This window comes from Malus domestica, chromosome 12, assembly GCF_042453785.1.
Source record: "Malus domestica chromosome 12, GDT2T_hap1".
In the NCBI taxonomy this organism is placed as follows: Eukaryota; Viridiplantae; Streptophyta; class Magnoliopsida; order Rosales; family Rosaceae; genus Malus; species Malus domestica.
Window position 1 is genome coordinate 14,742,199 of NC_091672.1, and position 26,295 is coordinate 14,768,493.

The following is a 26,295-nucleotide window of genomic DNA, read 5'->3' on the forward strand; positions in this document are numbered from 1 at the left end:
AGCTCTCGAAGCTGATTGACATGAGTAATGCTCATGAATGTTTATGTTGATTGACATGAGTGATGCTCATGGATGTTGACATGAGTGATGCTCATGAATGTTAACATGAGTGATGCTCATGAATGTTTATGTATGATTGACCTGAGTGATGCTCATGAAAGTTTATGTATGATTGACATGAGTGATGCTCATGTATTATGGTGATTGTAATGAGTGATGCTCATGTATGATTTTTTGGAGGACGGGTTGTACTTTTGATCACCTGGTTTGTGATAATAACGGCAGGCTCTGAATAATTTTGGAGTACTGGACGTACTTTTGATCACCTGGTTGGTGATAATAGAGGGTGAACCTTAAGTGGAGGGATGAAGGTTGGAGTTTAAAGCTATAGGGCCTGGCTCTTTTGGGCATATAGGCCTTCGCCGTCCACATAACATTCCAGCTCACTATTTTGGGCTTGCCGAAATTTTGACTTTTTTTTTTTGGCATGCTGCTTCTTTCTTTATTTATGATTACCCTCTGGTAGGGTTATACAAATGTCTCCAAAAGATAAGAAAAGTAAATCACATCATTCAAAAAAGTTACTGGGACTTGGCAACATCGAGATTTCTCCCTTCACATCAACCTCAGCTGTTTAGCTATTGGAGGAAACCTTCACGTAGAGGTAGGTCTGGTCCGCAGGCATGGTCTCTCATACTTTGATAGTACAATCTTGGGAGCAGAAGTTGGTGGTCAACACCACGTGCGGTCATGCTCATGTCGCACACTGCACTAAAGTATGTATATTCTCTGATAACCCACTCATCCATTATGCCAAGCTTGTGAACAGATGTGCAGCATTGGCATAGTTCCTTTGCATCAACCTTTATTCCTGTCACTTCTCCTTTCCCTTTATTTTTCTTTCTTTTGGCAGATGACAGACAAGGGAATAATAATAGAATTAATAATAGAAAGCTTATCTTCTTCTTGGTTTTCCTCTGGTGGTCGTGGTAGGTAGCCTCTGTAATATGACTCTTCGTCACCGTGGGACTTATTTTGGATGACCATGACTTCACTATCAAATTTTTGAAGCATTACTGGGACATCAAATTTCTTCCAGAGCGAACACGCTTGCAGTAAATCCTCTGGTGAGATCAATTATCTGCCTCGAGCACGATTGAAGAGACAATATATGTCTATAAGATTCATCATTCCTTCAGCCCTCTCAAGTGGAAGTCTGACAAAATCTGCTAACTGACGGGACAATTGTTGGTGATACTGAGTACCAGCAGACTTCCTAGTAATAGGCGATATAATACCAACACTCAACATCCAATCCTGCATCTTTTGTTTGGAAACCAATTCCTCATCATTTGGCTGCGAAGTCGAGCCAGATAAAAGCTTCTGCCTCATTTTTTCATGAGAGCATTTAAGTCCTGGAAAGCGTCATGCAAGCTTTTATCAGTACTCTCCCACATTTCTTGCTCTTTCCTCAATATCCCCGAAACTCCAACCATCATCCCCGTATCTTCCCTCGTATGCAACCTGGAATTGGATGTCGAACCCAAACTTGAAGCCGTATCAGAGCTGCCCTGTTCGTCTGCAATCTCCCAGGCTCTACCCTTCCAGCTTTCACAAAATTTGCTAAAAAACGCATCCAAAATCACCCTTCACCCTCACCACCACCGTCATAACCACCAACCTCGAACTCGAAACCAAATCCGGAACCCAACCTTCGGGCGAAATCGAGAGCTGAAATCTGACCCGGGGCGAGGCGAACATGGACTTGATTGACTCTTTGGTGGCAAAGATGTGAGTGATGGCAACGAGAGGGATAACAGAGGCTGAAGAAGAGGCGATGGCGTTTCTCTGGTTCTTAGGCCGTAGTTCAAAGATCAGGTTTAACCCAGCTGGTGTATAAGGAATCGTTCCACTAACTGAGTCCACTCACTCAGTAACTCGTCTTTCGTCAGTTATGTTTGCTGATCTCGAAAGATTTGTACATACTCGGCAGACTCAGCTGGAGTGAGCGAGGTTGGGATCAGGAGCTTCTCGAAGATGAGGCGGAGGCTGATACTGTGGATGGGTCCGCCGTGGTCAGATCTATTAGCATCATCCTTGACGAGTCTGCCATAACTAAAGCTATTGCAAACGCAGACAGAGAGAGAGGGAGAGTTGAATTTTTGGTTTCTTGGGTTTTCGCAGATTCACAGTGGTGAGATGAAAAAATGAAAGAGAACCGACATAGCTTTTCGTGTCGTTTCCCACAGACGGCGCCAAATGTTGATGCACAAAACTGGAGGGGTCTTGGAACAACGTAAATCCGACCGTGAATCTGTAAGAAAGTAAAGAACACAAGATGTATCGTGGTTCACCACAATGTTTGGGCTACGTCCACACTAATGTTGATTGTATTTCTCTGTATGAATGTATGGATTACAAGTGTGAGGGGGAGTCCCCCATAGAAAAAGAGAGCTTGAGAGAGTTTCTCTGTTTGTGAGAGGGTTGCTCTGAATATGAGAGCCTTTGTTTGGGGATGTGAGGCTTGAGGATTGTGAGGGTGAGGAGTCTCTTTTATAGACTAAGGGCTCATCCCCTTTTACATAAATCATGGGCTCAATGTCTGTGAAGGTGAGGAGTCCCTTTTATAGACTAAGGGCTCATCCCCTTTTACATAAATCATGGGCTCAATGTCTGGAAGCTCAAGTAACGAGGTCCAATATAATATGGTACCAACAAAATTTTTGAATTTTAGATTGAATGTTTTCAATTACGGGAATTTATATGATTTTCATTTACTATTATGGTAGTAAATACTATTTTGTAGTTTTCATTATATATGTTTTCGCAAGGTTCTAAAAAACGTTAGGCGCTAGTCGGGTGATGGACTCCTAGTACCTAGGCGTCTAGGTAGATTTAAGTAAATTTATTATTTATTATTATAAATATGTACATATTTTCTCATAAAAAACTATACTTCCATGTTCATTAGTTTTTAGTTCACAAAGAATGTTCTTTGATTAATAGGTAGTATAATAAACATTTAATTGACAACTTTCATTAATAGATTGACTAGGTTTATTTTGGACTTTACTATTTGGGTGAACAAGCCCATTAAAGTGTGCGGAAGCCCATTAAATTCTCACTTAAAAAATACCAACGGACAACGTCGTTGAACCTTAGGTTATTTTAAAATGTTACTATTCATCATCTTCTTCTTCTCTTCTCGACCTGCCCAACCTTTTTTTACCCAGATGGCAGAGAAGATGAAATGGTGCATCTCCAAAAACTTAGTTGATATGTTGCCTCCTAATGCCGCCTTGCCCAGCCTAGCCCCCATGGGCGCCTAGCGCCATACCCTACCTAGTCCCCCACCTAATGCCACCTAGAGGGTGATCCGATTTTTCTAACGATTAGGCCTTAATCGGAACGGCAACTAGCTATGGAGCCCTTAGGTGGCCGCCTAGGCCGATTTAACACTGTGTTTTTGAAACATGGGTTATTATGTTGAATGATTTTAAATGTGATAAAACTGGTCCACTCATGTTTTGTTTTATCGACCCCTTCAGAACGTAACGAGAGTAAGGAGGACATCGGTGGTGACAAGTTGGCTTGGTAGTGAGGCTTTCATCCTCTAAACTTTGGGTGATGGTTTACTTACTGCAGTTTTATCCAGTTTGTAATAAATTGCATGATCGTACTTTTGATTATGCATAGCACTGTATGTTTATGTGTTTACTATTATATGAAACTTCTAGCTGCTCTGGCGTGATGAGATAATAATGAGAGTTAAATCTCGAGATAATTTGTGTCCCCAAATGGGTAAGATGATAAGGAAACTATGTAGCAACTTTGGATTTTTATTAATGAACATTTTTGGTTTAAATTCTTACACATCATAAATATCTTACTATGGCTTCATCACTAAGTTGGTTTGTGACGTCATCTTCCGATAGGGAAATATGGTTAATTTAGTTTCGGCCAGCACATCGTGGCCTCATAACTTGTGTTATTAGGGCCGGAGTGTGTCAATTAGTTCAACTGAGACTTGTTGCTAACCATCAATACTCTTCAGTACAACTCGTATTTAGGCATCAACCAAATGTTTGCCTACACTACTACAAAAGTACCCATTAGTGTCGGTTTAAAAACCGACAAGAAACCCTAATTTTGTAAGATATTAGGTTAAATCGACAACAAATGGATGCACTCTTGGATAAGAGAACCGACTGGTGTCAGAAAAGGCTTTTTCTGTCGGATAAGACTCTAAATCCACCAAGAAAAAGGTGTCGGATAGAATCGACACTACCACTCATGTCGGATACAACCGACACTAACTTGAACAATATTGTCGGATATAACTGACAGAGAATATATTAATAATAAAAATATATAAAAATGACAAGTTAAATAAACACAAACAAAACTAATAATTGAATAAATAATACTAAAAATAAAACATATATTCACACACACGCACACACACACACATATATATAAGTTCGTTAATTATGTTTATAATCTTTTACTAATTATACAATTTGTAAAAATAAAAAATAAAAACCTACATTCGACTTTCTTTTCATCTTCCTTAATCAAGCACCAATCCTTCATCAAAAGAAAAATATACAATTTGGGATTCCACAGCTCCGAGTTCTCCGTTGAGGCATTGCTCCTTGTTAATAACAAAAAAACATTGTTGATGCATATTTACAAAAACAAAACCTACATAAAAGCTCTAAACAAAGACCAATTTTCAATTTTTGCATAATATTTGATAAGGTATCTCAAGTCAAGATTCAAAATACAGACTCGATTTAATAACATAATCAAAATTTAAAACACAAACTAAATGTAATACAAATAATTTAAAATGTATAGGTTTCATAATGTTGCTCCTCGAATTGTTCATCCATGGTGATTGAAGCGAGAAGCAGGAGGGGAGAAGAGAAGGAGTGGGGGTTTTTTAAATAGAATACATTTTTAAAAATTAAATAAATAGTTGTTTGGTTTAATAGATAATAACCCATGTAAAATATGCGATAAAGAAACAAAAAGATAATTGTACAATGAGAATGTCATCACACAAACTAAATATTGTCTAATCAATACTTGAAAAACATAAATAAAAATTTAGCACAAATTAACTTTCCCACTTCAAAATTTAGGCAAATTTAACGGAGATATGCATTCTACGAAACTAGTTTCAATGATCTAACCGTCAAACTTGTTTGTAGATACTACAAGATCGTATACGTAAAAATCACAAAAAAAAAAAAATATTAAGAGATTAGGGTAATGGAACAAAAGTTTTCGAGGGTTATAAACGAAAAATCACAATTTAACTGTTATTTTAGCTCTGGTTTTGATGATATTTTACAGCTACACTCCTTGACCCTATAAGAATGCAATGAATGAATTCAATCTTCAATTTAAAATATTTACACTAGTGGATACCACAAAATCTTATTTTACTTAATGGAAGTATAATATTAACTCAAAGTGTTTGTTTAATCTACCGTTTTGATGCGATATGCATTCTACGAAATTTTTTTCAATGATTCAACCATCAAACTTATTTGTACACACTCTAAGATCGCATATGTAAAAAATCTCAAAAAACAAACATTCAAAGATTACGTAACAGAATAAAAGTTTTCGACGGTTATAAACATAATTTAACGATTATTTTAGCTCTGATTTTAGTGATTTTTTATAGCTACACTCCTCGACCCTATAAGAATGCAATGAATAAATTTGATCTTCAATTTAAAATATTTACACTAGTGGATACCACAAAATCTTATTTTATACTTAATGGAAGTATAACATTAACTCTTAAGTGTTTATTTAATCTACCGGTTTGATGCTATACACATTCTACATAACTTTTTTCAAATCTCTTTGCCACTTCTCAAGGTAATAGCCTTAGCAGTTTCAAAACCTCCCTTTGGATTTACAATGGTTGAACTAGGAAGCTTGCCTTGTTCCCTAAATTGTCCCATGAATTCTGTCATCTGCCCCATTTGATTCTTCATTTCACCCATCTCTTTAGCTTAATTTTGTAAACCCTGAGTAAAAAAAGTTAGTGCTTGAAGAATTTTATCATTATCCATTGATGAACCTGAATTTGGTTGAGAAGGTTGTGGGGGCAGTTGTGGTGGTGCAAATGGCTTTTGATAGAGCCCAGGAGGTGGCTGTCTATATCCTCCTTGTTGTTGAGTTTGTTGAGGTTCTCTCCACTTCATATTTGGATGATCTCTCTAGCCCAGATTGTAGGTGTTGGAAAATGGGTCATTCCTTGGTTGATTTTGGCCTTGATAACCTATGGAATTGGCACTTTCCCATCCCCCATTCTTGATTAATTGAGGACATTGATCAGCAGGGTGTCCTTGCATAGAACACACGCCATAAGCAGCCACACCTTGCACTTTCGATCCTTCAACAACTTGTGATATAAGAGTAGAAAGATTGGCCATTTGAGATTGAAGTTCCGAAATAGCACTTACCTCATTAACTTGATTTTGCCGTGTATGTTCTCTTCCTCCAACTCCTTCGTATTTTTGTGCATTCAATGCTCGATTTGCTATTAAGATCTTCGCAACAACGGGTGTTTTGTCAACCAACGCACCTCTTGCTGAAGTATCAAGCACTTGTCTCTCAAGTGGAAGTAGTCCTTCATAGAAATATTGAATTAAAAGCTTTTCCTTCATTTGATGTTGTGGACAAGATGCAACTAAAGTATTGAAATGCTTATAATACGTTGGAAAGGATTCTCCTGGGCCTTGTTGAATTCCACTAATTTTCTTCCTCAAAAGAATGACTCTTGAAGTTGGGAAGAATTTCTCTAAGAATGCTTTCTTCATGCTTTCCCAAGAAGTGACGGTTCCAGGTGCTTATTCAAAGAGGCAATTTTTAGCCTTTTCCAAAAGAGAGAATGGAAAGGCTTTCATCTTCAAGATATTTCCATCCACATTAATTGGTGTCATACTCGAACACACCACTTCAAATTCCTTAAGATGCTTGTTCAGATCTTCCATGGACAGCCCATGGTATTTGGGAATGTGATGCAGTAAACTAGACTTCAATTCAAACTCATTGGTTTTGCCTTGAACTGCCACAGGGTATTGGATGCAAAGAGGAACGGCATTGTCCAATCCTGAGGCTGAGAGCTCCTTAATTGTTCGATTGTCAACAACTATGTCTTGTTCTTCTTCCTCTTCCTCAAATTCAGATTCAGAGCTAGAACTAGGTGGATTGAATTATGGCCGCTTCCTCTTCCTTCTTAAAGTTCATTCAAAATCGTCGTCAAACTCCAATATATGCTCACGAACAGGTTAAGAACTTCGAGTCATAAACTAATACCTAAAACAAAGAAAGTAAAACAAAACTAAATAAGAAACACAAGAAAAAAACACGAACAGGAACAAAAGGGAAGATTAGAAATTTTGCTAATCCCCGGCAACAGCGCCAAAATTTGATGTGGTATAAACTAACACACAAATTAAACCCTATAATTTAGATGATTGTAGTATGAGCAAGTAGGGATTGTTCTAGGCCGGGGATTAGGATGGATGCTAATCATTAAACTTAAAAACTGAAAACTAAGCTAGACTAACACAAAATAAGAATTGAGAGGGTTTTTGGACGAATTTTAACAAAAATAAAGTAAATTGCGGCAAATAAATTAGGTCTTGTACGAGATATAGGTGAAAGGCTAGCTAGAGGATTGTTCTCCACACATGAAACATATGCATACAAATTGATTTCCAGTTATTATTTCTATAAACCATGAATGACAATGCCCCAAATTAATTGTAAACAGTACTAATTAACTCTCAAATTTTCCTAAATTCATTGAATTGGACTCAGCAACGCAATCAAATTATTCTTCTCAAATTCCCTAACTATGAAAAGCATGATAGCGATACATCTCAAAGATCATTAAGTTTTGTGAAAATCATAAGCATTGACAAAGCATTCGTAACTATGAAAAGCATGATACTTCTGCCAGGAATTTACTTAACTTAATCATGACTAGTGACTTTCATTACTTGCAAATATAAGTTCATAATGATTAGGTGAAATTCCCTTATATTTTAGCATCAAATCCCTGCATGCAAACTAAATATGCATCCTTAATAATACAAGCATAAGGTAAGGATTCGTAGAATCAGATAGGAAGTGTTGGAATGTGATAAGGATTCCTCTTTGCAACTGGAGATAAGATAAGGTAAGATTGGATAAGATAGGATAAAATAAGGTTGGTTAAGATAAGATTGGATAAGGTTGCTCTTTCTTGTCTAATTCCTTATCTTCCAAGCCTCAATTTTAATTCCTCCAAATTTTAGCACAAATCGAACACCATTTAAACACCAAAAATGTTAGCCCAAATGCTCTCCACGCATGCTATCCTATCCAAGTCCAAAACTGCTCCAAATTGCTCCATTTTGCCTTTTATTGTCATCTTTACCTATTGGACCTACAATAATACGAAAATAACATAATTACCAAAATAAATGGAAATTAACTAAGTAAAAGCAAAGAAATAAGGTAACAAAGTCGCATAAATATGCTCCTATCAAATTTGCAGGAGAGTGTAATGAAGAGAAAGAGAGAAAGACAGACAGAGAAAGACTTACAAGAACCTGAATTCGCAAAGCACTTCATGTTCTTGTAAGACAGAGAGTGTAATAAGGTTCTTGTAAGCCTTGCATGCTTCGTAGGAATGCTTCTGCTTTAGCTAATATCAGTAACCTTGCTTCACAGAGCACTCTTGCAAATTCAAGTTCTTCAAAGATTCAACGAACTAACAATGCTCTTCTTTCTCTCCATTTTTCTTTGCTTTCCTCATTCTTATCTCTCATTAATATTATAATCCAAACTTCCAGGCAATGCTATAAACACAACCTCAATTCATAAAATTATGTGCATGCCTGTACCTGGACAAAATCAAGATGAGAAAAATTGAGAGCTGATGAAATTAAGACGGAGTCGATAATCGAAGTCTAATTAATTTGTAGTCTGCAATCGCACTGGGTTGGTCGTGGATGATGACAATTCGTTGGCTGTCGGGCTGATCTGTGGGGATTGATGGTGATTAGGTGAGGTGGGTCGTGGGTGATGACGATATAGTGGCTGTAAATTCAGTAAAAAGGAGAGTGTAATGAGGAGGAGAGAAAGACAGAGAAAGACAGAGAAAAAGAGAGACTTGCAGAGAAGTGAGGTGAGGAGAGAGCACGGGAAGAAGAGAAAGGTGAGGGATAAGGGAGACAAGATGGTGGTGTGGTCCTTGTTTTGCATGTGTGTACACATGCATGTGTGATGCTCGGGGAGGAGAGAAACACAGAGCACAAAAATGGGACTTTTGTAGTCTCAAGACTTTTGCATGTGTGGGTACGCGTGTACGTGTGTGTGGTGCTCTTTTGTAGTCTCCCGTTTAGTATTAAAGAACTGAAAGGTTTTAAATATAATAAATATTTATATTTTTTATTAAAGAATGAAACTGGGCGAGTTCGGGTATGGGTTTGGAGCGGATACCCCTATAACTATAACCGAACCTGAAACTGAAAATTTTACCCAACAATTACCCATAACCGTAAAAAACTCATAAATTTGCTCCTCGAAACCGAACTGTTCAGGTCGGTTACCTGCGGGTATCAATTTGACGAATTAAATTACCGTCACTAAATAGACCATATGAGCATGCCCAAGCCAAATGAATCAACAATTAGACTAGCAATAAGCAAGTGCATGTCATAAAAATAATCCCAAGTAAAGCACAAGTGATGCAACTCATAACGCAAATTCCTAAAAGGAAAACTACTCCTTGAAAATTAGTGCTCTTCTAAATAACTCACTCCCCTTAAGCTATACCCCGATGACTTTCAAGCTAGAATGCAAGAGAGGAACATACAAACATAACTCTTTAGAATGGAACTTGTCCTCAGAGACATAGCCACCTAACCCAAACTGACCCGATATGTCTTCTTCCAATAAGTGGACAGAAGCTGCAGTAATACTATAGGCGCATAATTCAAAGCATACAACCTCTAGGGTTTTGAGGAAAGGACCAAAACCATAGATAACTTAAATGAATGGTGGAGATAGAGTAGAATTGTAACTTGACATGAGAGAACCACAAAAGAATAGAGTTAGGAAATGAACTTAGTACATGCAATACACAAAAAAACAATAAAAAATTAAAAAATTAAAAAAATTAAAAATTTAAAAATTTAAAACTATACCCCCCCCCAATGAGTGCTCTCATAAATAAACAAGATTCCAGCATAATACCAGATGTGAAGATGGAGAGCAAGGCACAATATCAACACAAAGTGATAAAATGATACATATGGGTGCTTAAGAGATACCCAGACTTAGTGATGTCAGCATAAGTGATGATAATATAGTCATATGGTGAAAACCTGAGAGATGTGACTGAGATGATTCCATATCAAAAACATATAGAGCATTCAAATTGACAATCCCAAATGACCTATGTAACCCTAAAATTTTTCACTTTTCTCCGAGAACAAGTTACTCGACAAATAAGAAAACATGTCCATCTAAAAATGATTTTGTGCAAGAACACACAACAATGTACCCAAACAATTTGGACAATACACAACAAAAAATTGAGATCAAGGAAGATATGTATAATCTTAGCACCAATAAACTATAATTAACGAGACAATCCACAAAGGAATCGAAACACAAAGTAGTTTGAATATCTATGCTTCCAAGGTATGATTAGCAATTCAAGAACTTGAGAAATAAACATGCAGTGCAGCTCTCAAAAGACAAATCTTCAAACATGGACAGTAAAGCATAGATTAACATAAGCTCATAATGCAACAATGATGTGCCAAGGTATAGGAAGAGAAACATATGATAGCCTTCTTGAAATCATAGTTCCATGCCACTAGGCCCAAGGTTAATTCAAAGGCTAACCAAACTTTTAATAATTTATTAAGCTTAAGAAACAACACTTCCTTCATAATATGAACAAAGGACAAGACTTACAAAGAGCAAGACACAAGCCTTGAAAGAAAGTGAACTTTGGTCTGGAACTTTGAGTGAGGCGCCAATTTGAGATATGCCAAGGTCAATAGAATGAAGGTGAATATTTATGAGACACCATTTGATTTTTAGAAATTCAAATCCATGACCTGTAGAGGGGATCTTAAGGCACAACTTCATGACATTGCATGGAAGGCCAAATTAATGGGACTTTTCCATTTTTTTTATGATATATAATTTATTTTCGAAGACACCCTTCTCATACAACACTCTCCCATTTGAATTTTTTATTTGATTTGGAAGAAGACAAAATGAAGAAGAGAAATGACACATGGTCCAAATTATAGAGTAAGTAAAGTCACTACAACTTAATCAAGACCAAAGTAAACTTAGCCCTCAAATCAACCCAAGCTATAGTGAGGTAAGAAAAATGATTTTTCAAAGGCTATCTGAAGTAATAGGGAGAACCTTTGACATCACAGTAGAAAATTTATCCAAGGTTAATCCATAAAATACTAACAATGTATGACAATTAAGTCATACAAGGCAGAAACATGCACAGAAACTGGACATACTAGAAAAACTTGGAAGCTTAGCTATTCAACCTATTTAATTTAGTATAAAAACAGCTATTTGTATAACAGTTGGCACAAAGATTACCTTTCATGAGATCTCTAATGAAGTGATGTCACAAGTCAAATGCACACATGTTGACACAAAATCAAGAGATTGTGTGATCCCTAAAACCATACAATCGCAAAGACACCGAGCACTTGGAGTATATTACACCATTGGAATTGCTAGAATCCTCAAAACCATTTGGTGAATCAATATTGACTTCTTCACTTAGATGACAATTAGGAATAATAGTTTTGCCATCCATTTTGAACAATTTGAACTTTAACTTGAATGTAATGGCACAAGGGAAATTTATAGATTCAAGTTGACGAACAAATTTGAAGGTTTCATCAATGTCAACACCATCAAGTTGAGAGTAACCTTTAGTGCCAGTAGTATTGATGATGTATATCCATTTAGTGTCAGTAATATTAATGATTGATGGATGAATGGCAATGGACCAGATAACATTTCTTTCAAGATGATTTGGTTTTTCCTTAACAGCTAAGATCCATTTCTTATCAGTCAACGCATATTTGATTTGCATTAGCTCAGATTGGGAAACAAACCACACATGATCAATGTTGATTCTTATTAAAGCGGGAGCACCAGACGTAGATTTATTCAATGTAACTTTATACTTAATGAGAAATTGATGTGAAATGTTATTTGTCTCTCAAAATGCACACCCAGGTGGACATAGAGTAGTGATCCATAATTAGCAGACTGAAATTGTTCCCATTGACAAAGGAAGAATTGGACCGATAATATTCCTATGTATTACTTGAAGAGAAATAGATTTTCCAATGTTAGACAATTCCTTGTGGGCCACCTTAGTTTGTTTTCCCAAAAACCATGTTCCACAAACACAAGAGTTAGAGATAAAATGATGTGGTAGCCCCCTAACAACCTCTTTATTGGATAATCTATATAGATCCTTGATGTTCACATGATCAAGTATTCTATGAAACAACACTTGTTTCATCAATTGCTTGGTCAAACTTTGAAAATTCACCAATTTTAGAAGCATCATGAATGTAGCACTTGTCATTAGACCTTGGAAAGGCAAGCATATTCTTTCCAAATTTATCAACAATTTGGCAACCTTGTTTGGAGAGACTCACTTTAGCAACCACTTTGTATAAGGAATATTGATAGCTCGATTTTCAGTTATTAATCATATACAAAGTCACCACCATTAAAGGGAGCAAGGGATAAGAAGGCACTTTTGTCTTTGATCATGTGACGAGAACCCTAACTGTCAAGATGCCACACATTTAGTTTAATAACTGAAGGTGTATTGAGGATCACATGACATTTATCAAAAAATTTCTTGATCCATTTAGAGCTTGGTTGCGCATGATTAGTTTCAAATTATGTTAGCTTCAACGACTAGTTAATCAACCTGACCTTTCAACGAGTCATTCTTTGCAGTTTGATGCATCCAATACTTTGATCGAATATGACCTACTTCATCACAATGATGACATGTAGGAAAGAATCTTCTCACCGTACTAGGATTGATTTCAGTTGCCACAAGCTTTGATTCCTTTACACACTTTATCTTAGTAATCACGGAGCTTGAAGTACTTTCAACAGAACCAAGACCACTTTTATCACCTTATGGCATCCCAACACTTAGCATTTTTCAACCTTTTCAGGACCAATTGTTAGTTGAATAACCATGTTGTTAGCTTCATTCAAATCAGTTATCTGTGTCAAGTTAGTCTCATGGTACATTACATTGTTGGCCTTCAATACATGAACTTAATTTAGCATATTTTCTTGAGATTTCTTTAAGTCTTGAACTTAAGCTTCAAGGGCAGCAACAACTTCATCATTTTCTTTTCCGTCATCACAAGCAAAGCCCATTCCGTTTAGAAACTTGACTTGAGCCCTAAGAGAAACAACCTTTTCACCAAGTTCCATTCTGACAAGTTAGAGTGACTCATTTTCTTTATGCAGCTCATAAACTTTTTTGGACAACTCAACATTATCCACTTTAACAACACAAGTCTCATCAAAAAGTGAGTCATGCTTAATATACAGAACATCGTAAGTCACATCTAAAGGATCATCCAACACATGTTCATTAACATTGAGTTGGCCTTCTTCCAAAGAAGCAACAAGAGCAACAATTTGTACTTCATTATCAGATGACTGGTGAAATTGTTGAGAATGCTTACACTTACAATCACTTGAAGGTTCTGTCTTAGTTTTATCTTATCGTAAACTAGTATTTTAAAGCTACTGGGGCATAAATCAGCATGATGACCAGCTCTACAGCAAGTGAAGCAAGGTTCGGGCTCACTCGAAAATGATGTATCTTTAAGATTGAAAAGTTTTGCTTGCTACTTGTCAAAAAACTTCTTTTCTTGTGATTGAAACTTGGGATATTTCAAAGAGTTACTAGTCCTTTTGACATGTCTTCCTTTGTTCTTGAGAGACATTCTAAATTGTTTGATGAACAAAGCCAAATTTTCTTCAGTAGATAGATCTTTTGATCTCACATTAGCTTTAGCTTTTTGAACCCCTTGGAAAGTAACATCCTTCCATTTTTTCAAGTCTTCATCTTCCAAATCAAGAGTAAAAGAATCAAGGGCAATCAAACCCTGAGCATCCAAGAAGATTTGAAACTTCTCACTCCAAGCAGCATAATTCGTTACATCGAATAAGGGAGCTGAGTTATATAAACCAACAAATCAGTCACGATCAATAATGAGATTCCTCCTAGTACCAGTAACTCCCAGAGTCACCCTATGTATATCTAAAGCAAGGCTTGATACCAGTAGACTAGTCAAATAAGTTAGTCAACTAGTTACAGGTTAGTTAGTGATATAAAGAGTAATTGCAATAACAAGTCTTAACTGACCAACATGTCCAACTAATCAGAGTCTACCTAGATTAGTTTCACAACAATAATTCCTAAACTTGAACACATTTACATATCAGTTCATTATGCAAAAAACAATGACAAAGCAATTATGAAATAGAGTATGTTGGATTAACTAGTCAAGCTCACCAGCCAGCCAAGTACAAATTAGTCAGTTAATCGAATGCGAATCTACGAATCAAACTTAGTTCACTACAAGCTATCCTAGTCAACAAAAATTCAGTTCCTTGCTCATAACATGTAGTGTAAACTAGGTAGCTAACAAATATCAAAGAACAACTCATAGGATGTATGAAACATATGCAAGTAAGTAAGATATGTGGACAAGTTTAAGAGACAAGAAGTGCAAGAAGTTTTTGGCCAAAAAAACTCACCTTTAAAAAATCGGGGACTCTTCACTGAGTCCAATCCACTAGTGTAAACAAGGTTCTTACAAAGACCACACAAGCTCAATTCCTAGATCCCTATCTATGAAGCAACTTTACCTTCGTGCAAACTTGCCTTACACGAGATCAACTTCTTTGGTCTTCATGAAGTGGCAGCTCTTCCTGAGCTCTTCACCTTGTGGCATCGATATCAACATAGCCAGTGCAAATGATATGACAATGATGGTTTTGAAAAATATGGATATAATGACTAGTTAGTTTCTCCAGGAAAATACTTGAAGGAAGAAATATATGAGAATCCAAAACGGGTCAGTCTAAAGATTTGAAACTTCAAGAACTTGACCACAAAATTAAAACAAAACCATGAAGACACCCTAATATGCAGTGATTGGGTGTTTGATGCATGAACATGGTTTTGTGGCTAGGGTTTTAATGAAGAACACAAGAGGTAGCTTAAAGCTAAAATTAACTATTTTCTGAAAATGTAAAACTCCTAGCCAAAACAAATGAGCACATAAAATGAATTTAAGCAAGCAATTTCAAAGATAGATTTAGAAATATTCGATGAAGAACACTTTCCATTAAATATGCTTGATGCTCTAGGGGCTTTGAGATGGAGATTAAAAACAATGTTTCTTTCTAAAGTTAACCGCCCTCAGCCAAAAGGATGAAAACCCAAGCTAAGGTTATATAGAAAAATCTGATTTTTGCACATCCAATAAGGACAAAAACCACTTGTCAACCTAGCCAATCGAGGGCCAAAACCATCAGCAAAAAGTGTTTGTCAACCCATGTGGGCTGTCCTAATTTGTGTGCCCAGACAGTTAGAAGTCAATGCGCAAAACTAACGAGACAAGGTCACTAGTCAAAATGAACTCAGGTTTATGCATGAATATGAATGAACAAACATTTTGTGATGATAATTCTCCTCAACCAATGCCCTTGGATGCAAAATCCAGCAAGATAAAGTCATGGCAAAATCCAGCAAGATAAAGTCATAAAAGAGTTGTAAATTCAAAGACTATATAAGAGCATGTGTGGTATATTTACAACTTTTGACAAGGAAAGCCAAACAAATAAATATAGACTTCACAACATTGTAGATGGTTGTCGCAGGACCACGAGTGGCGTCAGAAAGAGACAACATTTGTCAATGGAACATAGATTTGGCCAAGACATAGAGAATGGTCCGAAGATAATATTTTATGCATGTTGAGAAGAATATGTTTGATACACTGGTCAGAACTATATTAGACATCGAGGGTAAATGAAGGACATGATCAAAGCTCGTATCGATTAGGAGTGAATAGGAATAAGGCCACGTTAATGGATGACTAGGGAGGGTGAGATAGCCATAAAGGGGCTTGCATCTTTTTTAGTAAAACCAGAAAAGAGGAAAGAGATTTTACAGTTTCTATCCTCTGTAAAGTTTCTAGATGGGTATGCTTCAAATATTAGTCGTTGGACAAACATGGACAGCGGCAAATTTTTTGGGCCGAAGAGTGACAATTGTCATGTCATACTGCAACGCCTGCTCCTGGTTCATATTCAACACCTTTAGTCAGAAGATGTGGTAAAGCTGATTATGTTGTTGGCGAAATTTTTTTCTCAATGATCTGCTAGGACATTGCGAAAGTCGGATGTTCAACAATTACGTGTTGACACTATCGAATTCTTATGCAAGTTTGAACAAATTTTTCCTCCATCGTTATTCACAAGCATGATCAAGTGGTGATTCACTTACTGGATGAGGCATTACTTGTTGGACCTATCAACTATCGATGGATGTATCCAATAGAAAGGTATAACGTCGTTAGTAATTTATTAATTCCCGATCAATTTACGATTTAACTCATTTTAATCATAACATTTTTTTTTTACAGACTGCTCATGAGTTAAAGAAGCGTACACTGAATAAGACGAAGCCTAAATGATCAATTGTTGAGGTTTGGATGGCATTTGAGACAAATACTTTTTGTACTACGTACCTACAAGACGTTGAGATGATGTCCAATCGACCGTAGTGCAATAATGACGGTCGTGTAAGAAGTGAAAACTCTATTTTTTCACCCAAATCGCATGACCATTTGGCGAACCATTACGAGGCGATTTGTTTACCGAAGGGACATGCAAGTAGCTCATTGGTTTGTACTTAAAAACTGTGGTGAGATAATTGAACCTGGACAAGCATGAAGAGTTGATGAAGTAGGAACATCCTCTAAATTTATATGCCATGAAGCACCGTGAATTGTTTCCTCTTTGGTTTCGTGAACAAGTAAGTTGTTTAGGTTTTTTTAGGGTTATTTCTAAAAATATACTTTCATATGAGTAGTCTTAAATTTTGGTAAAACCAACATGTGGAATGTTTGTTATAAATTAGGTGAAAATTTGATGGAAACCAATTCCACCGCATACACTGAAGAATTATACAACTTGGCTATTGAAACTCTAAATGCGGAACTATACTTAGGATGTCATATAAACGGCATAAAGTTCTTGAGAGCTGATCGTGATGATAAGTTGTGTACTCAAAATAGCAGGGTACATGTTCGAGAGTGGGAGATGTTGCAGACATTGATTTCTATGGCAAACTAACAAGTGTTTGTCCAATTGCTTTACAAAGACCGTTGCCAAGTCATCATTCTTAAGTGTCGTTGGCTCAATACAGACTCTAGTAGGAATGTGAACGTTAAGGGGGACGATGGTTTACTGTTGGTGAACACTAACCGATGTTGGTAAAGTGAAGACTCATACACTTTAGCAACTATGGCCAAACAAGTTTTCTACATCAATGACCCAAAGGTCGGGAAGGGATGGAAAGTTGTTCAGAAGATTGATCACAAAGGGGTGTATGATATTCTGGACTGAGATCCTGTAGACAACGACGATGACGACAACTTTGCTAACCAACTCCTCAAAACTTCAACAGAAAATGGTGCAGAAACACTTTGGGATATTGTCCAAGAATTGTTTCAGGTAGCTAGAGTCCTCAAATCGACATTCCTATAGATTCAATTACAACTGATCTCGAAAATCTCCCAAGATACAATCCACCTGAGGCTGCAGACAACGATGTTGATGTACCAACCGATGAGGATAAGTGGGAGACCGAAATTGATCAAAGTGAAGATACTGATATTTATTGTACCGAGGTTGAGTATGAAACACAACTTTGGGCATATATCCAATGTAAACAAATTTAATTTATTAAATTTGCAATAAAATAAAGGATACACAAAACAAATTAAATTAAATTTTGCTAGATGAAACATAAAAAAGTCGTCGTGCAAAAGACACTTTACGCAACAAACCTCTCCTATTCACCCCGCAATAACTTTTGTGCAACCACTACTTATTATTCGTCGTGAAAGTTCCTTAAATTTAAATTGCCAGCAAAAACATGGCGCACCAAGAAATTTATCTTTTAAACTTGTGCGACGAACTATATATCTCCCATCGTGCAATGATGTTATACGAAATACGACTGTTTACTCTTTCTCCTTTAGCTCATTCAAATCCATGACTTTGGGCAAATGTATGGACGGAAAGGCACTTGCTTTTCTAAAATTTGTAAATAATGCGATTGCAAACCAACTTGAAACTTTTTTAAAGATATATGAGTGGCCTTTTTTCTTCTTAACTCTGCTTTCTAGGTCAGTCTATTAAAATTTAAAATACACAATCCAAAAGGGTCCCTTGCCTATGTTTAGAAAATAATTTGGAATAATTATGATCGAATTAATAAAGGAATTAAAGGGATTCATTGACCCTGATTATTAGATGCCAAATTGGAAAATATCACATTCATTTGTAAAACAATGCAAAAGATCCTTGAATTGTTTAAAGGAAGGGGACAGTATTTTCACAACTTGTGTCAAATTGGAAAGGAAAATTTTATTTGAACCAATATAACATTTTTTTACATCCAACTTAAACTTTAATTTTAATTGTCTTTTTTACTCTGTTGTATAATTACCATCAAGTACGAAATGAAATTAACAATAAAACTAAAATTGATCAATAAACCCACTCTATAATTAAACTCTACCATCACCCCTTATTTCATCCAAATGATCCATGTAATGGTTTCATCCGGCCTTCTAGTGCAAGCATGGTTCATTCGTTTGATTAAAATCACTGTAGATACAGTTTCAAGGGTGAGACAGAATTCATTCAAGTCATGAAGCTGGCTACCATTGAAACTTCATCTACTTCTAGTATGGATAGATTATATAAAACTTCCCTTGAGAAGCCCTTTAAGAATTGATAAAGCCATTTCAGATGTGAAAGAGTAACAATACCTAATTGACTGAACTAATGTTAATAAACAAATGGGAGAGAGAGAGAGCTAGAGAATGAGAGAGATTTTAAACCATGGAGAAAAGGGCCATGCTTCAGTAGGTTGTTTGATTTTAACTTTGATGAGCACTCTCCAAAAAAAAAACCCAGTGCATGGTTTTTATAGTTTTACAATTCAATTTAGTGAAACAAATAACCTATTATAATATGATTGCAAGGACGATCATATTGCGTAGATTATGAATTTGTCCATTTTTTCGTAGTACTATTTTGAAATGGATTTCTGTTTTCATATTCGGGATTTGTATTTTCTAAATGGGTGTAGAGAAAAATTTATAAATTGAATTAGGTTTGTGAGGATAGTTTAGGTAGTAAATTTGGGTTTAAAGAGATATGATAGTTTAATTAAAAGTAATATGGGTGAAAAGAGTAAATTAAATGTAAAAAAAGGTTACATGGGTTCAAATAAATTTTCCTAATTGGAAAAGCTGTGTAATGCTATTTATAAAATGATAGTGCATTAAATATTAAAGTTAATGAGAATAAATATAAATTTGTTTATTTAAGTATAATATACAATTTTTAATGGCAAACGTACAATATTGTCTTCGATTATGTTGTTCATTTGTTTTTGCTCTAACCGAAGTTGGTGAACACTAACTGATGTTGGTACAGTGAAGACTCGTACACTTTAGCAACTATGGCCAAACAAGTTTTCTACATCAATGACCCAAAGGTCAGGAGGGGATGGAAATTTGTTCAGAGGATTGATCACAAAGGGGTGTACGATATTCTGGACTCTGATCCTGTAGACAACGACGATGACGACAACTTTGCTAACCAACTCCTCAAAACTTCAACAGAAACTGGTGTAGAAACACTTTGGGATATTGTCCAAGAATCGTTTCAGGTAGCTAGAGTCCTCAAATCGACATTCCTATAGATTCAATTACAACTGATCTCGAAAATCTCCCAAGATACAATCCACCTGAGGCTGCAGCCAACGATGTTGAGGTACCAAAAATATGATACAATTTAGGGAGTTTTAACGAAATACTCCCGGTAGTGTTCACTTTTAACAAAAACCACATTTTTACTTTTTCCTGATACTATTCACTACATCTTTATTTGTTATTTTTCTTTAAAAATAAAGTTTTTTAGATTTTTCGTTAATTTTCCTTTAATTTTAGCTTTTAACATATATGGGTGGAGCACTTTACTCCATATTGTTTTGTTTTTTCTTCTTAAATAATAGTTATAATAATGTCATCCCACTTCATTGTGGCCCATTGGGAACTAGACCTTACAAGAAAAAATAAATAAATAAAAAATGGAGTCCAATTTCGAAATATTCAGTAGGTTTTCTTCGGATTTGGATATGCTTTGGACCTTAGTATCCGGAGCCTCCTAATCCATTAATCTGGGCCGCACAAGTTGAATCCAACGGTCCCTTTTAATTCATTTTCCTAGCCCACCACACACACCCAACGGTCTTGATTTAACTTGCACACCAATCAGCAGCCCTGATTTGTGGATAAGGAGGCTTTGGACACTAAGGTCCAGAGCGGATCCAAATCTGTTTTCTTCAATGCAAGATAGAACAGTTGCGGGATGTGAATAATCAGTCAACAATTCACTCACATTGTGCAACTATCCCGTGTTGGAAAATTTGTTCTCATCGCCGAGAAGAAAAATTAAACACGCGTAATGAGTTATCTAGAACATAGAACAATGAGGTATAGAGAAAAAAAATGAAGCTAAGATAGGTGAAAAACGAGAGAGAAGTTCATTTAATTAGAAGTGATTGTTACATCGATCTCACATTGGATCCGACTGGTAAGTCACTTTGGACCCGTTTTGTAGATCAACTGTAGCATTGCTATGATTTCATATAATATACTTATGCAAGTTCTATATACGATGAGCACAATGATGTCGGAAAACATTTTCTAACAATTTTTCCGCAATATGCACTGTCAGAGCTAATAAAAGTTTATCAAGCTTGAAGATGGAGAACTCTAATGAAAAACCCACCTGAGTAGAGAACTCCACTGGTGCTTTAACAGTTGGATAAACGCTCACCTGCACGTAGAAGAAACAATTAAGAGAGCCAGCAAACAAAAAATACAAGTATATATGAGCTAAATACAACAAGAATACTCTCATTTTGGCCTATCCCCGGGTTCCTGTCGAACTAGGCCATGACAGGAGAATTAAAGGCAGCAAAACTTACAGATTTTGGATCTCATGACATTCCAGACAATGAAGCCCCAACAATCTTGAACAATACCTATATAAACATGAGTCAGAAAACACCGTCCTCTGTTAAAGCTAGGTTATCAATAAATTCTTAAACACTTTAAAGTACAGAAGTGTGCTCGACTGACACAGAAAATATATTCACTAGACATAATTTGTATTATCATTACTATTTTAGTATTCAATCCACACAGACACTGGCAAGAGTATTGTAACAATAACAGAGACTGAACACAAATTTAATTCCCAATATTCGACCAATGGAATGGAAGCCATATCTCCAATTTCTAACAGACTTTTTTGGACAAGACATCACTCTCTGTTGCAAGAAATCCCGACTGATTTTTGAGAAAGAAGAAAAAAAACAAAGATGAAGCAAGTACCTTGGCATAATTGTATGCATGCCAGCAAAATGGCTCCTCCAAATCAGCTGGATGAAGATCCTTGCTCATTTTTTCCGTTAGGAACTCAACTACATTTGCCATATTAGTATTGTTACCATCTGTCTCAATATCACTACCTTCATCAGCTATGCTTCCAAAGGCTGAACTAGTGGTAGGTGATTTTTGAGGTTTCCATGGTGCAAACTGAACTTTCCCAGGGAAAGTTGCCTCAATACTTCTGGTGAGGGCCCTCCCACCCATGACAATCTTCCATTCCACAGAATGGTCTGTAGTGGATACCAATCCAACTGATGGAGTGCCATCAAAAGATACAACCCTTCTTGTAGGAAAACGCATAGTCACAGTACAAAACTCCATAGCGAGAGGTGGCTTGTATCCATCCATTAGTCGCAATTTGAATAAGAAATCACCTTTGTCTTCAGAGACCATAGACAACTGGTAAAATCCTTATATGGGTGGTCCAGACCACATACTGCTTGGTAACGCATTAGAACAAAATTACCTAACGGGGGTGAAAACATCACAGCTTGCTTATCAACACCTTGTTCTGGAACTTGAGCACAAGGAAGAAATGACAAAACTTCAATGTGATCTGCGTTCAACCCTATTAAGGGGAAGGACACGTCGGGGCAATCCTTCTAATTCTGCTCGGCATTTGACCAGAAATTGATACACTATCTGGAATCTCGTCTCGGTCATACAAAGCAGCATGGATAGTCTCATGAACTGAGAATAGTATTCTCTGCCTTCCTTTGTATTGGTAAGGCTTCCAAGCTGGTTGCTTCAGGTCCGCAGGAGGAAGATCTGGCGAATAAAAGCCATTAACCCTAATGGAAAGAATATTGGGGAAGCTTAAATCCAATGGTGTTCGTATATGTACAATCAGCAAGCACATAAGACACTAAACCAGCACCAGGCCAAAGCAAAGGTGAACCACTAAATTGTCAATAGTGATAATGATCCCGAGATGAGAAACACCATAGTAAAAAGTACCAACCAAATGGCATTGAACTACTTATGAAAATTCGGAGAGCATCTTTATCTAAAGGCCTAGAATCAGTCTTGTGAGCATCTGATGTAACAGTTCCTGTTGCTGCAATGCCGGAAGGGGTTGAGGATGCAACTGGTGCAGCTACAGGTTTCGCCCTTGAGGAGATGCTTGATATTCCTATGCTGCCAGTTAGTGAGTCTAACAATCATCCGACAGATGGGGATGCACTTACAACCACTTCAGGTTCCACCACATCACCAGTTATTATGTCACCAACAGCATGTGCCACCATAAAAGCACTAGGGGAAACGAAAAAGAAAAAGAACTGCTTAATGTCTATAAAGAAAGTCACATATGCCATTTACACAGTAGATTCAATTTATACTTTATAGGTTTATACAAACATGCAATGCCAGCTCCCTGAAATGTAATGGAGAAAAGAGAAACGTGGTGAAAAAACAGGAAAAGAAAAAATTTGGAATCAGTTGCATCCCATCAATAGAAAGCAAATACGGAATGTGCAAGGTTTTAAATTTACACAAACATCTGGGACACACTAACTCATTTGCATTTTAATCTAATTTATGTGCCCTTCACGAGTTTAATTCAGGCACTGCTCACAAGTCAATTTAAAAAAAAAAATTGATTTACAAAATACGGCGAGGAATGAAAAAACAACTAAGGTTTCTCGTATGATATTCTTCCTGTACAATACTGAAGGTATCTTACCATACCCTGTGATGGACGGAAGATCAAGCAGAATGGTAGACATACTGTCCTCCACTCCAACAGCATTGCCATAATCAGATTTATTACATAATTTTGCAAATGCCTTCAAATGCCTAGGCTCCACCATAGGCAATACAAGGATGCAATAATGGCCCTTTTTGTGCAAGATTAAAGGCCAGAGTAGATTACTATCCCCTCCCTCTTCTTTCTCAAAAAATTCTATAAATACAAGGCCATTTCATTCATTTTAGGACACCAATTCATAACCAATTCACATCACATCAAAACCTTGAAGTTTTGAAACTCTAAAGCTCCCAAGCCAATCCCGAAGGATCAAGAAAGCTCTTTTCGTTCTTCGTCAAATCCTCCTTCAAGATCAAGCCCCAACGGCCCTTGAAGAACTTCCACCAATTCATGATCAAGCCCCGACGACCCTTGAAGAAAATGTTCATCGTTCATCATCCGTTCATCCTAAGATCAAGCCCCAACGGCCATTTGGATCAACAACATCAACAAATCCACACATCCAACTGTTCTTCAAGATCAAGTCTAAAAGCCCTTGAAGATCCGTTCACCCATCAACCTTTAAGATTAAGCCCAAAAGTCCTTGAAGAAATTCGCACAACCGTTCTTCAAAATCAAGCCCAAAAACCCCTAGAAGATCCGTTCGTCAACCTTCAAGATCAAGCCCTAACGGCCCTTGGATCAACAGCACAATCCACAAATTTACGCATTACAAAGATCGCATCAGAGGCTAAATTTGTAGAAGAGATTGTAACCCTTAAATCATTAATACAAATATTATTTTGTACACGTGTTCTTGTCTCATTCATTGCAGGAATATTCGTGTTTACAAATTTGGCACGCCCAATGGGACAATCTCTACCTCTCATCTCTATCTGCAAATCCGTAAAAAGCACAAATGGCATCGAGGAAGGCTCAAGTTGTTCCCGTAACCAACGCAAAGAACAAGAGCATCCTCGCTGCAGGTGGTGCCATTTCGGGCATCACAACTCGAAGTAAGGCAAGAGCTCTTTCTGCCATCTCTTCCACCCCTGCATCAACTCTGCCGAAGGAACAAAAGCACCTGAGGCACGAGCCCGTGATCACCTTGGCCTCGCTAAAGGCGCCAAGGGAGGAAAGACCGAGGAAGTACTCCAAGTCCTTACTTTCCGATGCCGACTAGAGCGACAGCACAGCCATGCAAGTCATGGCTACCGGAGCAACTTCAATTGAAGAGCAGCTGGCTCAAATGAATTAAGCGATCATAAAACTCACACGGACTGTGGAGCAAAAGACTTGCAAATTGCCACACTTGTCGACCCAATGGTTAATCCATTACAGAAAGAAGTTGGTGTAGAAGTGATGCGTAAAATAACTAAACACACAAATTAAACCCTCTTGTTGACAATTGTAGTATGGATAAGTAGGGATCGTTCTGGACCGGGGATTAGGAGGGATTGCTAATCTACTCTAAACAGACTTAGAAACACAAAAATAAACTTAAAAACACTTAACAAGACTCACAAGACTCAAAACAAACTTAAAAGACTCAAAACAAGCTAAAAACACTCAAAACTGCCTAAAAACACAAACTGGGCAGTTTTGAGCTCTAAACACAATTTGGACGAAATTTGGGTTTCTAAAGGCTCAAAACACTTAAAAACACAATCTCAGACAAGTTCTAACTAATATGACTTAATAAAGTAAAAGGGGGTTTGGTTTTGGACGAAAATAAGTAAATTAAAACAAGAACAATTTAAACAGATTCTTAAGCAAATTTAGGTGAATTGATGAGATATGGGGTAACTAGAGGGTTCTTCTCCACACATGACACACTAGCATTCAAATTGATTTCCAATTGCTTCTCTCAATAAGTCATGAAACTCAATACTCCAGGTTAACTGTGACAACACTTTTTTAACCTTCAAGTTTTCCTTAAGTTAATGAATTGGATGGGAAAGCACATACAACAATTCAAAGCATTCTCTAAAAGTCCCCTACATGAAAAGCACAATAAAGGTACAATCAAAGATCATTAAGTTTCATGAAAACTATAAGCATTGACAAGGCAATTGTAACTATGAAAAGCATGAAACTTTTGCCAATAATTCACTTAACACGATCGTTTATAAGCGACCTCCACTACTTGCAAATATAAGTTTGTAACTATTAGGTGAAACTCCCTTATATTTTAGCTTCAAATCCTTGCATGAAAACTAAGTGTGCACTCTTAATAAACATACAAGAATAAGTTATCAATCAAACGGTTAAGCAAATTGAATTCACAACTTATGAAATAACAACTGAAGGTAATCAATTCATAATGCAAGTATAATCATGGTATTGAATAGCCCCCTAGCCAAGAGGGGCTTAGTTCCTCATGTTCGCAAAACAAAGATACATAAACTTAAACATTGAAAACAAAAGAAAGATTACACCTAGAAACACTCCAACAATCCAACGTCTTGAATGGCAAGCACGTCCAAGGGTCTCCTTCTTTCTTCTTTGCTGCGACACAAGGGTGTTTGGTGATGATTTGTGGTGAATTGTGGTGGTGGATGGATGTAGGTAGGTTATGGTGAAGGATGGAATGGCTGATTAGAGGAAAGAAGAAGAGAGCTGCGGTATAGGGCTAGGGCACGGTTTTTATGAGTTTTAGGGAAAGAAATAACTTAGCTATTTTTTCCTATAATTAAAAGTCAGAAATCAATG

General features: G+C 36.8%; 2 pseudogenes; both read right to left on the bottom strand.

Moving 5' to 3' along the window:
- Positions 1 to 891: 891 nt before the first annotated feature.
- LOC103442961 (vacuolar protein sorting-associated protein 36-like) lies at positions 892 to 6,026 on the bottom strand (annotated as a pseudogene).
- A 14,936-nt stretch (positions 6,027 to 20,962) lies between these two features.
- Positions 20,963 to 24,473, bottom strand: LOC103414656 (AP-5 complex subunit mu-like; annotated as a pseudogene).
- Positions 24,474 to 26,295: the final 1,822 nt, after the last annotated feature.